At 38.2% G+C, this 16,941-nt stretch overlaps 1 protein-coding gene across 1 annotated transcript in view; it reads right to left on the reverse strand.

Moving 5' to 3' along the window:
* EVC2 (EvC ciliary complex subunit 2) overlaps positions 1 to 16,941 on the reverse strand; it is a 194,187-nt gene that overhangs the window by 100,319 nt on the left and 76,927 nt on the right.

Below are 16,941 nucleotides of genomic sequence, written 5' to 3' on the forward strand. Positions count from 1 at the left end.
CACATGATTTCCGTTAGAGGTTGAAAATAGCTTTAAGCCTTACATTTTGCATTATTAGACAGCAAGGATTACCTTAAAACCCAGTCTTAGGTCAACTACCATTTATTGAGTCCTTACAAGGTGCAGGGAACTTGGCTAGGTGCATGGGGAAATACAGAAAAATGTAAGATATGCTCTCTACACTTAAGATGCTTACTATGCATCCTGAAAATATACTTTAAAATGTACAATAAAAAATTTAAATCACAGTTCAAGAGAACCCCTAAAGAGATGTGGTATGGTAGTCATAATAACAGCTGGCATTTATATAATACTTTAAAGTTTGTGAATATATAGATCATATGTATACACAAATATGTGTGTACATATGTGTGTGTATGTGTTTTCTCGTTTGATCTTAATGCCTTGCCCCACCTCCCCCAATGAGGTAGATGCTATTTTCACCCACATTTCACAGATGAGGAAAGATCATTGGTTCTTGAGTCAAAGAACATGGGCTCAAATTCCACCTTGCTTACTACCTGTGTTATTTTGGTCCAATCCCTGGAGCCTCAATTTGAGGGCACCAGACTAAGTGATTTCTGAGGTCCCTTCCAGAATAAGAGCTATGAATGTATAATTCTAGGACATGGGGTAGCAATTCAGTTCACTTCAGGTCCTGAAAAATGAGAGGCATAACCAATAATCACAGACATCAAGGGTGAAAGGGACCTCAGAGATCACTTGCTTCAACCCTCTTATTTGGTACGTAAGGAAACTGAGGCCCAGAGCAGAAAAGGTCTTTGCCTAACATCATGCGGTGAGTTAGTAGCCAATCATATCGGCAGGCAGGTTACATGTTTGATGGCTCTTATACTTTTTTTTAAAAATTTTTAATTAATTAATTTATTTAATATATTTAGTTTTCAGCATTGATTTTCACAAGAGTTTGAATAATGAATTTTCTCCCCATTTATACCCTACTCCCCACTCCAAGATGGCATATATTCTGGTTGCCCCGTTCCCCAGTCAGCCCTCCCTTCTGTCACCCCACTCACCTCCCAACACCTTTTCCCTTCCTTTCTTCTAGGGCAAGGTAAATTTCTATGCCCCATTGCCTGTGTATCTTATTTCCTAGTTCCATGTAAAAACTTTTATTTTTTGTTTTTGAACAACTGTTTTTAAAACTTTGAGTTCCAAATTCTCTCCCCTCTTCACACCCCCCACCCTCCCTAAGAAGGCAAACAATTCAACAAAGACCACACATGTATCAAAACCCTTCCACAATACTCATGTTGTGAAAGAGTAACTACATTTTGCTCCTTCCTATTCTATCCCCTTTTATTCAATTTTCTCCCTTGGCCCTGTCCCTTTTCAAAAGTGTTTGCTTTTGATTACCTCCTCCCCCTATCTGCCCTCCCTTCTATCATCCCCCCTTTTTTATCTCCTTCCTCCTTCTTTCCTGTGGGGTAAGATGCCCAATTGAGTGTGTATGTTATTCCCTCCTCAGATCAAATCTGATGAGAGCAAGATTCACTCATTCCCCCTCAACTTCCCCCTCTTCCCTTCCTACAGAACTGCTTTTTCTTGCCACTTTTATGCGATATAATTTTCCCCATTCTATCTCTCCCTTTCTCCCTCTCTCAATATATTCCTCTCTCATCCCTTAATTTGATTTTATTTTTTTAGATATCATCCCTTCACATTCAACTCACGCTGTGCCCTCTGTTGATATATATATATATATGTATGTATGTATGTATGTATGTGTATATATGTATGTATGTATGTATGTATGTATGTATGTATGTATGTATGTATATTCCCTTCAGCTACCCTAATACTGAGGTCTCATGAGTCATACACATCATCTTTTCATGTAGGAATGTAAACAAAACAGTTCAACTTTAGTGAGTCCCTTACAATTTCTCTTTCTTGTTTACTTTTTCATGCTTCTCTTGAATCTTGTGTTTAAAAGTCAAATTTTCTATTCAACTCTGGTCTTTTCACTGAGAAAACTTGAAAGTCCTCTATTTTATTGAAAATCCATATTTTGCCTTGGAGCATGATTCTCAGTTTTGCTGGGTAGGTGATTCTTGGTTTTAATCCTAGCTCCATTGACCTCTGGAATATCATATTCTAAGCCCTTCGATCCCTTAATGTAGAAGCTGCTAGATCTTGAGTTTTCCTGATTGTGTTTCCACGATACTCAAATTGTTTCTTTCTGGCTGCTTGCAGTATTTTCTCCTTGATCTGGGAGCTCTGGAATTTAGCTACAACATTCCTAGGAGTTTTCTTTTTGGGATCTTTTTCAAGAGGTGATCAGTGGATTCTTTCAATTTCTATTTTACCCTCTGGTTCTAGAATATCAGGGCAGTTTTCCTTGATAATTTCTTAAAAGATGATATCTAGGCTATTTTATGGATCATGGCTTTCAGGTAGTCTGATGATTTTTAAATTATCTCTCCTGGATCTATTTTCCAGATCAGTGGTTTTTCCAATGAGATATTTCACATTGTCTTCCATTTTTTCATTCCTTTGGTTTTGTTTTATAATATCTTCATTTCTCATAAAGTCACTAGCTTCCACTTGCTCCAATCTAATTTTTAAGGTAGTATTTTCTTCAGTGGTCTTTTGGACCTCCTTTTCCATTTGGCTAATTCTGCCTTTCAAGGCATTCTTCTCCTCATTGGCTTTTTGGAGCTCTTTTGCCATTTGAGTTAGTCTATTTTTTAAAGTGCTATTTTCTTCAGTATTTTTTTGGGTCTCCTTTAGCAAGTCATTGACTTGTTTTTTGTGGTTTTCTTGCATCATTCTCATTTCTCTTCCCAATTTTTCCTCTACTTCTCTAACTTGCTTTTCCAAATCCTTTTTGAGCTCTTCCATAGCCTGAGACCAATTCATGTTTTTCTTGGAGGCTTTTGATGTAGGCTCTTTGACTTTGTTGACTTCTTCTGGTTATATGTTTTGGTCTTCTTTGTCACCAAAGAAAGATTCCAAAGTCTGAGTTTGGATCTGAATCCATTTTCGCTGCCTGGCCATGTTCCCAGGCAACTACTTGACCCTTGAGTTTTCTGTTGGGGTATGACTGTTTGTAGAGTATACAGTACTTTGTCCCAAGCTTGAGGGGCTGCACTATTGTTTTCATAGCTATTTCTACAGAGCAAGCTCTGCCATACCAGCACACCTCCTCCCCCAAGAACCACCAACCTGGACCTGACTCAGATCTGAGCAGGCTCTGCACTCCCGCTCAGATCCGCCACTTATTTCCTCCCACCAGGTGGGCCTGGTACTAGAAGCAACTGCAGCTGTAGTTCTGTAGCTACACCACCTCTGCTGCCCCTGGGGCAGCGGCCGAACCACGAACTCCTATCACTCTGTCCCTGCAGCTTTTCCCACTAATCTTCTCTGTTGTCTTTGGTGTTTGTGGGTTGAGAAGTCTGGCAACTGTCACAGCTCACTGATTCAGGGTGCTGGAGCCTGTTCTGCCTGGCTCCTGGTCTGGTTGGTAAGGTGTGGCCCATGCTGGGTTTTGCTCTCTGCTCTTTGTGGTAGACCTTACCCCACAACCATCCAGGCTGTCCTGGGCTGGAGCTCTGCTTCCGTCTGCTATTTCGTGGGTTCTGCAGTTCTAGAATTTGTTCAGAGCCATTTTTTATGAGTATTTGGAGGGTCCTGGGGGAGAGCTTTAGGCAAGTCCCTGCTTTCCAGCCGCCATCTTGGCTCTGCCCCCTACTGAGTACATATTTATCTGTATTTACATATAATAATCAAGGGAGGAATCAATTTTCCCAAGAAAGTGCTCGTGGAATCTCACCCTGCACTGAAATTGCCCCAAGCATACTTACAGCTAAATGTAGGGTTCTGAACATGGAACTTTAATCAGTACCACCTTGGGCTGTTAGTATTTGATTAGACTGGCTGCTATGCTCTCATAGACAAGGGTGCCCTTACTGTTGTGTTATCGTACTGAGAAGCACTCAGCAGGGAAGGAAGCAGCTCGCCTTAACTCCCTCAAGGTCAATTTATCTGAAACTCAGGTGTGGACCCTTAGGGATAAAAAAGGGCTGCCTTGTGGATTAGGCTTGTGGGCTCCTTACACTGCAATTCCGTAACTCTATGGAACTGGCTAGCAGGCTGCATTTACCTGAGGCAGGAGTATATTACAGAACAGACCTTGATAGGAGAAGGAGAAGGGATGTAGGGCCCTCCTGTACCTCTGCTTGGTAAAACAACTGTTCGCAGAATCCTCAAGCTCCAAATGATCTAGTCATCACTTTACCAGAAAAAGGAATTTTTCCTCCCAGGACACTTGGTATGGACACTTTCTTTTTTTTTTTTAGTTCTGATATGGATAACCCTACTACCATAGATCTTACTCTCTAACTATATAATTTTTAATATTGTCCACTGCAATTTTCTCTATTTGGGTCTATTTCCTCCTCCCAATTAGATTTTTAGCCCCTGAAGGATAGAGATTATATCTTAGGTTATTTTTATTTTTCCCAAAATGCTGACTAAGCAGTATGTATTTATGTAGAGATAAAATTTACTTTCAGAAAGGAACATCTATTAGCCCTAAACCCTCTAAAAGAAAGAAAGGAATTCCAAGAAGCCAACATAAATGTTAGACTGAATGTTAATGGTTCCAGGTGCCATGTGTTAATCTGCCCAATTGACTAATGAAGGGGAGTATGGAAGAACCAGTACATGTATGTGTATGTGTGTGTGGGGGGGTGTGGGTGTGTGCGTGCACATGCAGACACGAGCATGTGGATGTGTATTAATGATGGAAGGAACCATAGGGGTAATCTAGTTTGATTCCTTCATCCTACAGATGAGAAAGCAAGGCCAAGAGATGTGAAGTCCCCTGTTCAATCACACAGGTAGTATATAAGAAAGTCAGACCCCTATCTCTGGTTTCCAGACTCCAAGTTAAGGGTCTCTCTTCTTTACCATGCTGCCTCCTTAACACAGGAATGAATCCAAATTTTTAAAATATGGAAATGTGCTCAACTGATGGTAATGCAGCATGCTTAGTAAAACAGAACATTTGCATCAATATATTATGACAAAAGGATATTTTTCACAAAAAGTCTGTAATGACTGTGTAAGTAAACTGCTTCAGATTTTTTACAGGATAAGTATGCTTTGTAAAGTTCTCCACTTCAGATCAAGTGCCCTTTGTATTCTACTTTTACTTCTGGACAAGTACAAGTTTACTAGGAGTCAATAGTATGACCCAGTCTACAAAAAAGGGGAAAGGATCTTAGGGATAGATAGGAGATAGAATTTATACATTAATATGAGCATAGGATCTACACAGTAAATTAGAAACCTGGAAAGGCAGCATGGTAGAGTTGTTGGACTCCCCTAGACTTGGAGTCAGCAGGACCTCGGATCAAATCCTTCCTCAGACACTTGGCAGTATGACTCTGGGCAAGCCTAGCAACTGCTCTGTGCCTCAGTTTCCTCATCTATGAAATGGGAGGGTTGAGACCAATCAATGGTCTCCAAGGTCCCTTCCAGCTCCAACTCCAAGAAGTATGTAGTTCTGTATGACACATCGGAGGAAGGATATTAACATCCTAAGGCATGTCCAGAAAAGGACAACCAGGATAATAAGGGCCTTTGATGCTCAGCCATTATACAGTTGACTGAGGACATGGGATGAGGAAGAGACAATATTATATAGGGATACGACCATGAACTTGGAGTAAGGAAGTCCTTTGTTAAAATCCCACATTAACTGTGGGAGCCCTGAGCAACTCCTATGCCTTGTATTCCTCATCAGTAAAATGAGGAAGCTGAATGATGGTTTCTAAGATATCTTTCTGCTCTCAGTCTATGATCTTATGACCCTCTAGGTATTTACTGGGCTATGATGTGGAAAGGAAATTAAATAGAAGCAGTGGGTTAAAGTGAGAGGGAGGGAGGTTATAGTCAAGGAACGATAACAAGGAACAAAGCAATAACAAAATCTCTCCTACAGTTAGGAGTGCTAAGTGGAATAGTATACTTTTAGAAGTATTGAGTTCTCCATCATTGGAAGGTCTTCAAGCTTCAAGACGGGAGGTCTTCAAGCAAAGTCTAGTTAATGACTTTAAAGGATATGGAAGGAGAGAGGGGAATCCTTATTCAGTTACTGGTTGGACTCGAAAGGTGGTGTTGTTACAATTCCAACTTCCAATATTCTATGATTTTCAAAAATGTTTTAAATTAATGCCCTATTATGCAACAGATACTGCAGTAGGTAATGGCAATACAAAGACAAATATGAAACCGTCCCTGCTCTCAAGTAGCTTGTACTCTACTTACTTCCTCTATTGGATAGTAAGGACCTTGAGGGCAAAAACTATCTTTTCTTCTTTATAATTTCTACAGTGCCTATCACTGGGACTTGTGAATGGCAGAAATCCAACATGTATTTGTTTTGTAGAATAGAATTTGCATGAAGTGGGGTATTCATAAGTGGTTTGAAAAAATTATAAAGTATTGATAAATATGAATCATTACTATTTTTATTAAGGGAAAAGATATTTTAGGATTTAACTTGGATTCTATATAGCACAAGGAAGGATCAGAAAAGGGAATAAACACTTATTAAATGCCTACTGTGTGCCAAGCTCTGTGTTATGTGCTTTAAAAATATTATCTCATTTAGACCACAATAACTCTGGGAGGTAAGTGCTGTTATCTCCATTTTATAGTTGAGAAAACTGAGGCAGACAAAGCTTAAGTGATTTACTCAGGGTCACATAGTTAATAAGTATCCAAGACTGGATTTGAACTCAGATCTTCTAGGCTCAGTGGATAGAGCAGACAGAGTTCTGGGCTTGGAATCTGGAAGACTCATCTTTATGCACTCAAATCCAGCCTCAGACACTTACTAGCTCTATGGCCCTGGGCAAGTTACTTAGCCCAGTTTGCCTCAGTTTCCTAATATGTAAAATGAGCTGGAGAAGGAAATGGCAAACCATTCCAGCATCTTTGCCAAGAAAACTCCAAATAGCATCATAAAGAGTCGTACACAACTGAAATAACCGAACAACAACAAAACAACTTCCAGACTCCAGGCCCACTGCTCTATCCACTGCACCGCCTAGTACAAGGCAGCTGTTTGTGGTAGAAAGAACGCTGGAAGGAGAATCAAAAGACCTAACTTCAAATCTTGGCTCTACCACATCCCAAGACTTTAGCAATTTCAATAACTTCTGTGAGCCCATTTTCTTCACCTATAAAATGGGGATAATATTTACATTAATTATCTTACAGAGGTATTGTTGGGAAGGGTTTCTAGATAAACCTAAAGCACCAATGTTCTATAAGTTTGAATTACTGTTGTTATTGTTATGGATTATCATTATTGTTATAATATATGATATGATGTATAATATATAATGACTGATTTTATCTCTCACTGCTCTGTGTACAAGTAGGACCACATCACTTCTCTTGAAAAACCTTCAATGACTCTGTTTACCAACTGAAATCAAGCTACTTTAAGATCCTCCATAACTAGAATCCACCTTAGCTGCCCACTTTGTAATCCCTGACCCTAAATAAACCGAGCTACTTGCTATCCGCTGAACACACCCCTTTTGCTTCTACCCTTAGAGTTTCCACCTTCCCAATTTCTGCCTCTTGACAAACATAAAATTCTAGCATAACCCCATTTTTTCTTTCCTCTTAGCTCATCACCTTTTGGACTCCTGTACTTATCCCAGTATAAATTGTGTGTGTGTGGTTTTTTTTTTCATTTTGGACTTCTTTTCTGCCTTTGTCTTATTTTAATTTTCACCAGTGCATCTGGCTCAAAACCCTATTAAATTATAATATCCTTGAGGACAGGAACCGTGAATTATCTTTCTCTCTCTCCCAGCGCGGTGCATTACCAACAGGTAGGCATAACCAGTGGGACCTTAATATTAACATTTATTGACTGGATAAACACATATGTAGTCACTCCTGAATTATCCCTCCTTCAATCAAGGGACACCAATAATTTTGAAAGAACTGTGGAATATCCACACCTCCCTCCCTCCCTCCCTCCCTCCTTCCCTCTCTCCTCTATCTTTCTCTGTCTCTCTCTGTCTCTGTCTCTCTCTCTTTCTCAAAAAAGTGTCTTGGCTTAAAACACCCTGAATATGAAGAATATTTTGATTAACTACTGACTATAAAAAGAAGAATTAATGTCTTCACCATCACCTCTGGCTACTGAAAACCCATTAGGTTTTCACATTAAAGTTCAGGGAGTATCTGGAGGGAAAATAGGATAAGATTGTCTACAAAGTGCAATGAATGTTCTCATGAATGGGGAAGAACACTGGTTTCTCAATGAAGAAGATAATTAATTCCAAAGGAAAATTCAAATAGCTATTACATTGTTACAATATAAATGTATCTGCTTCAAATTTGGCTGCTGTAAGAGTACAAGGTCCATAAATATGATTTCAATATTAGTGAAATGGATTTTTGTGCTCCTTCCCCCAAACCAATTTACATGGAAAGATAATATGGTTAAGTTTCTACGCATCCTACAATCATTTTCACAGGCTATGGATTTTAAGTGATTGACAGTAGAGTCTTAGGGAAAATAATTCCTTCTTTTTTATCTCTAATGATGCAAAGGACAGCCTTAAGTCAAAATGAAAAGCATCAACCCAAGTGGAAGATATTTCATTGATGGCAAACCATTATGTTAAAAATAAAGTTAGAAACCCAAATATTTTCAAGTAGTTTTTAGGTTTTTTTAAACATGATTAGGAACACTAGGATAGGAGAGATACGATGAACTAAGGTAAATTTCCACTTTTCTTTTTTTTTTTTTTTTAATTTTTTTTTTCTTTTTTTTGGCTGGGCAATTGGGGTTAAGTGACTTGCCCAAGGTCACACAGCTAGTACATGTGTCAAGTGTCTGAGGCTGGATTTGAACTCAGGTCCTCCTGACTCTAGGGCCAGTGCTCTACTCACTGCGCCACCTAGCCGCCCCTAAATTTCCACTTTTCATAAGCACTATTTACCTGATAGGTGGACTGGATAGGATCTGGCTGGCCTTGGAGTCAAAGTAGATATGTTCAAGTCCTGCCTTTAATGCTATGATCATAGATTTAGAGCTGGGGCCACTAGGTGGCCTGGAGTCCAGAAGACTCATCTTCTGGAGTTCAAATCTGGCCTCTGACACTTACTAGCTATGTGACCTTGAGCAAGTCACTTAATCCTGTTTTCCTCAGTTTCCTCAACTGTAAAATGAGCTAGAGGGAAAAAATGGCAAACCACTCCACTATCTTTGCCAAGAAAGCCCCAAATGGGGCCACAAAGAGTTAGACATGATTGAAATGACTGAATAGCAAGATTTAGAGCTAGAAAGGGCCTTAAAAGTCATCATATCTAACTCACTCATTTTCCAAATAAAGAAGCTAATGCAAAGAGATGTTAAGTGACTTTCCCAGGGTCACAGAGTAATTGTGGTAGGATTCAAATTCAGTTCTTCCCATTGCCAAGTTCAGTTTTCCATCCATTACACTATATAGTTATGAAATAAAACTCAGAACATAAACGTCATAAAAAATAAACATCATGAAATTTCAGCTCCTTTGCAAAAATAAGACCAAAAAAATTTACTTGTGAGATAAAGATGTGTACGGAATATTCAAAATATTTAAAAGGGGAAGAGGACCTCCAATCCATGAATTATACTTACTTCTGGTGTTGCTGCCCAATTCAAGGAAACCCATTTTCTAAAGGAAGGGGGATCAATAAAGCAATCAGTGACTAAGGTTAGTTTTTCCCCACGCACACAATTTACCCATAAAGTGTCCATTGCTATAGATGCTCATTGCTGTTTCTAAACATTTGAGGAGGTGAAGAGGGAAGCAGAAAAGCCTTTATTAACTGGCCTACTACATGCCAAGCATTTTACAAATATTACCTCATTAGATTCTCACAACAACTCTGCAAGGGAGGAGCTATTATTATCCCCATATTACAGTTGAGGAAACTAAGGTAGACATTAAAAAGTGGCTTGTCTGAAGTAACACAACTAGTAAGTGAGACCAGGTTGTCTTGGACCCAGACATGGTGACACCTAGCTGCCTCATAGTATGACTCATAGTATTTGCAACAGAAATTTGGCTACATTAAAAAAAATGTTTCTTAAGTAAAATAGTTTAAAGATAGGTCAAATTAACCTCAGTTACACATTTGCCATCATTAATTTTTTTCCCTTAAAATGCTTCAGTTTTCAAAGTTCAAATTGACCACTAGTCTTCATAAGAGTATAAAATATGCACTTACGGAGAATAGTGTGGTATGTTCAAAAGAGCTGTCTTTGCATTTGGTGATAACTGTTCCAGCTCTGACTTTGTTACTTAAACTAGCTCAGTTTCCTTGCTTTTAAAAACTAGAAGACATGTAAGGTCCCTTCTATTTCTTTCCTTTCCTCTCTCCCTCTCTCCCTCTCTCCCACCATCTCTCTCTCTCTCTCTCTCCCTCTCTCTCTCGGTGTGGCAATCTGAGTTAAGTGACTCGCCCAGGGTCACACAGCTAGTAAGTGTCAAGTGTCTGAGGCCCTTCTATTTCTTAATCCCTTTCTTCACTCTCTAGTGAATTAATTAATTACACATTATAATTAATTAATAATTTAACTGTAACTAATTACTGTAATTAAAACTGTAATTAATACTGCAACTAATATTTTCTATACCTAGTTTTCATATCGCAGAATTAAAAACTGTGAGAATTAAATTTATATTGTGAGAACCTCAGAGGCCAGTTAATCTAACCCATACCAGAACAGCAATGCCCTTTACAATGTCCAATCAAGAATCATGGTGACTTTATGAAGAACTCCACTAAAGGTAACTCACTATCTCCTAAGACAGGCCATCTACTTTTGGATAAATCTAATTGTTAAGAAATTTTTCTTGTCCAATTCCTCACGACCCAGTCTTGGGTTTTCTTGGCAGAGATACTAGAGTGGTTTGCTATTTCCCCTTCTCCAGCTCATTTTACAGATGAAGAAACTGAGGCAAACAGAGGTTTAGTGACTTTCCCTGGGTCGCACTGCTAATAAGCGTCTGAGGTCACATTGGAACTCAGGTCTTCCTGAGTCCAGGTCCAGCACTCTCTCTACTGGGGCACCACCTAGCTGCCCCAATCCAAATATGTCTCTTTATAACTTCCATCCAGCCATTGTTCCTAGTTATGGTTTCTGTGAACAAGCAAGGTAAGTCTAGATTTCCCCCCATATGATAGCCCTTCAAATACTTAAGACAAGCTATCTTATTACTCATATGCTCCTAATGTTCTCTTTGTCAGGCTTCCTCAGTTCTATCTGTCATCCTGGCTGACCTCCTATGGATCCTTTCCAGTTTATCATTGCCTTTCCTAAAATGTGGATCTGCAAACTAAACAATTCAGTTCTGATCTAATCAAGTCAGAGGTCAGTGGACCTTTCACCTGCCCAGTCTGAGATGCTCTCTTAATGTAGACAAAAAACCAAAACAAAGCTGCCATATCCCACTGTTTATTCATTGAGCAAAACCCTATAGATCTTTTTTTTTTTTTAAGATGAACTGGTATTTAGCCATGCCTCCCCTATTCTTTATTTGTGCTCTTTGTTGTTGTTTTTTAACCCAAGGGTAAGAATTTACATATATCCCTATTAAATTTTAAATCATTAGATTCAGCACAACCTCATTGAGATCTTTTTGGAGGACCATGGTTCTGTCTTTCATTGTATTAGTTACCCCTCCAAATGTTGTTCCATCTGAAAATCTGATAAGCCTTCATCTAAGCCACTGACACAATTTTTGAAGAATCTGTGATTTTATCAGCATGGATAACTGCCAGTATGGAAACTCAGCTCTCCAACACAGATTTCAACCTATGAATGACTTATGAGGTAAATCTTATGGAATAGTTTGGAGCCTCTGAGAGGTTAACTGATTTGCTTACAGTCACAAATCTAGAGTCAGAGGTAGTATCTGAACCCAGGCCTTATTGATGGCAAGTCCAGTACTTTATCTATACCACTGTACAACTATACCACACTGCCTTCCAAATAATTGATTAAAATATTAAATGATACAGGACCAAGCACAATTCCATTGGACAGTCTATAGGGACCTGCTTCTAAGTTTACATTAACCATGAATTGCTACTCTTTGGAATTGGCCTTTCAGTCAGTTCCAAGTCCATTTAACTATCTTGTAGCTCTTTTTTCTCCATTTTTCCTTTTAAAAAATATTTTATTTTTTTCCCAAATACACATAAAAAACAATTTTTAACATTATTTTTTTAAATTTTGAATTCTGAATTCTCTCCATCTTGTCCTCCCCTAACTGCTTGTTGAGAAGTCAAGCAATGTGATATTGGTTATATATGTGCAGTGATGCAAAACATATTTCGTCTCTCCATTTTTTCTAAAGAGTAAACTGTGAGAATCTTTGATAAATGCTTTCCTAAAATCTGAGCAAATTATGTGTGTATGTATGTGTGTATATATTATATGTATACATATACGTGTATATATGTATGTATGTATGTGTGTGTATATGTGTGTATGTATAATGTCAGCTTGATCACTTTACCAGCAAAATAATACTGTCCAAAAAGAAAATAAAGAATGACTTGTCCTTGATGTGTCCACTGATTCTTTTTCCAGATATTCACTAAATAGTCCCTTTAAAACATGGTATAGACTTTTGCCAGGAATCAAGAACATATTTTCTGTCCTAAAGATTACAGATCCATTATCTTCCCTTTTAAAAATAAGGCAACATTTTCATTTCCATACATCTTCTGTAGCTCTCTTGTTCTCCTCAAGCTTTCCGAGATCCCAGACAGACTCAGCAACCATATATGACAGTTTAATGTTAATTTTATAGGATAGAGTTCCTCTGGATTTGGAGACTTGGCCTCTTCAGAAGCAGCTGAATCTATCTCCCTAATTACCTTGGGCATCAACTTTCATATCAACTTCACATTAGTCTTTTTTGCCCTGTCATTCACCTTGATGGAGTAAACAGAACAAAAGAGGACTTGAGTACTTTGGACTTCTTTCCATCATCAATTTTCACTACCTCATTTACCCTAAGGAGATTTCTTATCACTTCTTTGATCCTCCTCTTTCCCCAAATACAGATTTAAAAAAAAACAAAATCAAGTCCTTTGTGCAATCCTTAGATTTCCTTTCCATTCCCACTTTATTCAGAATTTACAACTAAAAGTATTTTTATAGGACCATGCTATGTTTTCTTATTCATCATTTGCTATCTTCCTCTACTTCCATCCTCTGCAGTTTTCCCCTTGAAAATCTAAGTTGGTCTGTAAGTTCCCTGTACAACCACCTTGACCTCTTTAGACAATGGCTCCCTTTCCTCCTCATCAACTTCTTATTAGCTATGTGACCCTGGGCAAGTCTGTTTGCTTCAGTTTCTTCAACTGTAAAATGGAGAAAATAATAACACCCATCTTGTATAGTTGTTGTGAGAATCAAATGAGACAATTATAAAATTCATAGCACAATGCCTGACACATAGTAGGTGTTTAAAAATTGTTTGCTTGCTTCCTTCCATCCATACTTCCTTGTTTTCAGCATTCATTCCCAAGAGTTTCCCGTCCTTGTTGGGTTGACTTCCCTTATAGAACTTTAGGCCATGACGTTCTACCTACACTTTCTTCTTTTTGAAATTTTGTTTTCCAAAATCTAGGATGCATATTGGACTCTCCTTTGTTTTCCTATCCTTCTCTATAACATATTCAACTCTAGTTTTACCTTCTTGGTCAGATTAGAACCTGAAGAAGAATTATCTTCATTGGTTCCCCACTTTTTGAATATCAGATTTTCATTAAGGCAAATTAAGAAATTACTAGTTGTACTGCTTTGGGAAGAAAAAACACCAAACTGGAGTCCAGTAAACATACTCCCTTATTGCTACTCTGTTTCCCACACCCCTTATCTATTTTCTCTTGTGTCCAACCATTCTGTACCACATCCAAATGGACCTATGACTTCTTCAATTTGGAATTTCCCTCCAGTGATGCAAAGCACAACCCATCCATCCTGCCTGTCCAGTGTCTCTTGTCCATGTTCTCCCATCCATTTGGCACAGTGTGGTTGACCCAGTGTACTGAACGCCTTCCTCACTTTCTCCCAGTCTATAGTAAACTCCAAATAGAATATAACATCTTTTCTTATTTCCATTAATTTTCATTTAAATATTCTCCACCATGTTTACCCCATCTGGTTCCTGGATTTCCTAATATTCATATATCTTTTCATTATACAATGTTATTTCACCTCTCCTCCCAGTCTCCCAATGCACATATACACGTTTAATTTGTTCCTCTCAAAGTTTACCACTCCAGCTCAGAATCACATTTCAGCATGGCATTTCCATGACACCTATGAGGTCAAATTTGTATTCCTGTGACTCACCTTGCTTGATCCTAACATCTTGGGTGTTATTGTTGAACATTTTCTTGGATTTTATTTCCTATGAAATTCTGGTCATTTCCTGTGTTCCTGCCTAAATTATGATTCTTCATTATAATACTTATCTTGACATCATGGACAGTTTTCTCCTTCCTCATTCCCCTTATTAGTTTAAAGTACTTTTGGTTTGATTTGTAAGATTCCTGGCAAATTCATTTTTATCAGGTCTTGCTAAGTACCCTCTGTCTCTGGCTACAAGGGTGTGTAATTCCCTTATCTTAATTCAAAATCCAGAAATTATTCTCAGATAGATCCCCATTTGAGACACTGATGGAATAGTCAGGAGAAAGTGTCATTTCCTACCTATATTTAAAATTATTTTAAAAAAAAACCTTCCTAGACCTCTTAAATAGTAAGATTGAGATATAAGATTGAAAAAAAAATTTTTTTTCATTTTCAGATTCTGCATTTGTTCATAATTTGTTTCACGCTACTGTTTTGGCAAAAAAAGTAAAGTCAGGAAAGAAATCTTGTTTTGAAATCTTTGAAGGTTTGTGATATATCTGAGAGGGAAAAAATCATTGTTCTGGAGGGGATAACTAGGATCAATGGAGACAATTGTGTATTTCATGGAATCAAAGTTGGAAAGAAATTTGAAGGTCACCTAGTCATACCTCCTACCTTTCTAACCAGTGAAAGAATCCATCCAATAACATTCTTGGCAAGATGGAAATCCAATCTCTGCATCCCTTTAGTGACAGAGAATTATCTACTCTACTAAGGTATTCCATTTTTGGACACTCTCACTTACTAGAAAATTATTTATTCCATTGTCTATTATTTTATCCTAAAATTTTAAAAGTTCATGGATGTTATTATGGAAACACTTCAAGCCACCTTTGAATAATTGTGAAGAATGGAAAAGATCCTAAAGTATTAGAGATAGGTAAATATACCAGTTTTCCAAAAGCATCTTTAAGAAGTTAGATCCTAGGAGGTATGGACTAGGTAGATTCCCAGATCTGCCAATTTCTAAGCTCCATGACCCTGAATAAGTCACATTACAACTTCTAGCCTTAGTATCTTCATCTCTAAAATGAGGATAAAGATACTCTCATTACCTACCTCACACTGTTGTTATGAAGAAAGCATTTTTATAAACTTTAAAGCACTATAGAAACATCATCTTTTATTAGTCTTATTTAGCAATACTGTCATTTCACTTGGTTGTTCATTTATCTTTTGAGATTTATGCAGAGGTAGAAGTAAAATGTTGCCTTTACCACATGTTTAACCTTCGCCACACTCATGTATATTTAATGCCACCTGCCAGCAAAGATTCTGATTTCACGCTCCAGTCACTCTCCACTGAATCATCTTAACAGTGTCCCACCTGCATCTCTCACGTTAGGAGTCAATGATCAAAACTCCAATCAGTGAACCAATCACCTCATCAGCAATTCCTTTGTTACTCCTACACTGAGTTAGAAATTGCAAAATCTTAGTCTGTTTTATTCCAACCAACTTCAACTTAATGCAAAGTTCCAAGTTTTCACCTTGAATTTCATATCTACTATTAGTCACAACATTGATTTCTGTCCCTATCTAGAGATATTTCTCTCAGGGGATGGGGTAGAAAGATGTGTGGTCCATACATACTTAAGTCTTCTAAATTCAGTGTTCTTTCCATTATCCTGTGCAAATGAACAAATCTATTTCTTACCATCTTCAATAACCGAACTAAGAAAAAAAAATCTAAGCTCTTAGTACACACAAAGAAAAGACCAGCCATTCTCACAAAATAGGCTAATTTCAGATGCTCCAAAATCAACTCTTCATCTCAACTGTGTTTAAAATCCATTCCTTGAATAAAGGAACAACCAGCAGAAACCTGTAAGGAATCATATCCATAAGGAACTATTCTCTTTGTGTCTGAATGATGCTATGCATAGCAGGGATGCCTAGAGGAGAATACAAACTGGGTGGAGTCGGATACTGAGATGAGCCTGGGTCCAGGAAGCAAGATGGAGAGCTAGGAGAAGAGCAAGTCACTGGATTTATGAGTGTAGTTTTGTTGTCTATGGTATTGATGCAAAATCCTTATGTGCCTCTCTCAAGACCTAGAGTTGTTTTTTTTTTCCTCACTTTGTTTATGCTGCCCAGACCTGCGATGTCATCAACATAGGGAGATATTAGTGAGCAAACTTCCTCTATCCATGCAGATCAGCAATTGTTCTGAAATCCATAGCCTAAGAGAGTTGCCTGGTATACTGAGGGATTGTGACATCCCCACAGCCACATAGCGAGTAGGGGTAAGAGGAGGGATTTGAACCCAGATTATCTGATTCTGGAGCCATGTTGTCTTTCAGAATTCAGTTTATTCATCTGAAAAATGGGGAAGTAGGATTCTAGAATCTCTGAGGTCACTTACAGCTCTAATATCCCATGTTCTATGTCCAAAGGTTCCATCTAGTTCTAACATGGTGATTCTCTGTTATCCAATCTACTGCATTCAACGGCCC

The sequence above is a fragment of the Trichosurus vulpecula genome, chromosome 6 (genome assembly GCF_011100635.1).
Source record: "Trichosurus vulpecula isolate mTriVul1 chromosome 6, mTriVul1.pri, whole genome shotgun sequence".
NCBI lineage: Eukaryota > Metazoa > Chordata > Mammalia > Diprotodontia > Phalangeridae > Trichosurus > Trichosurus vulpecula.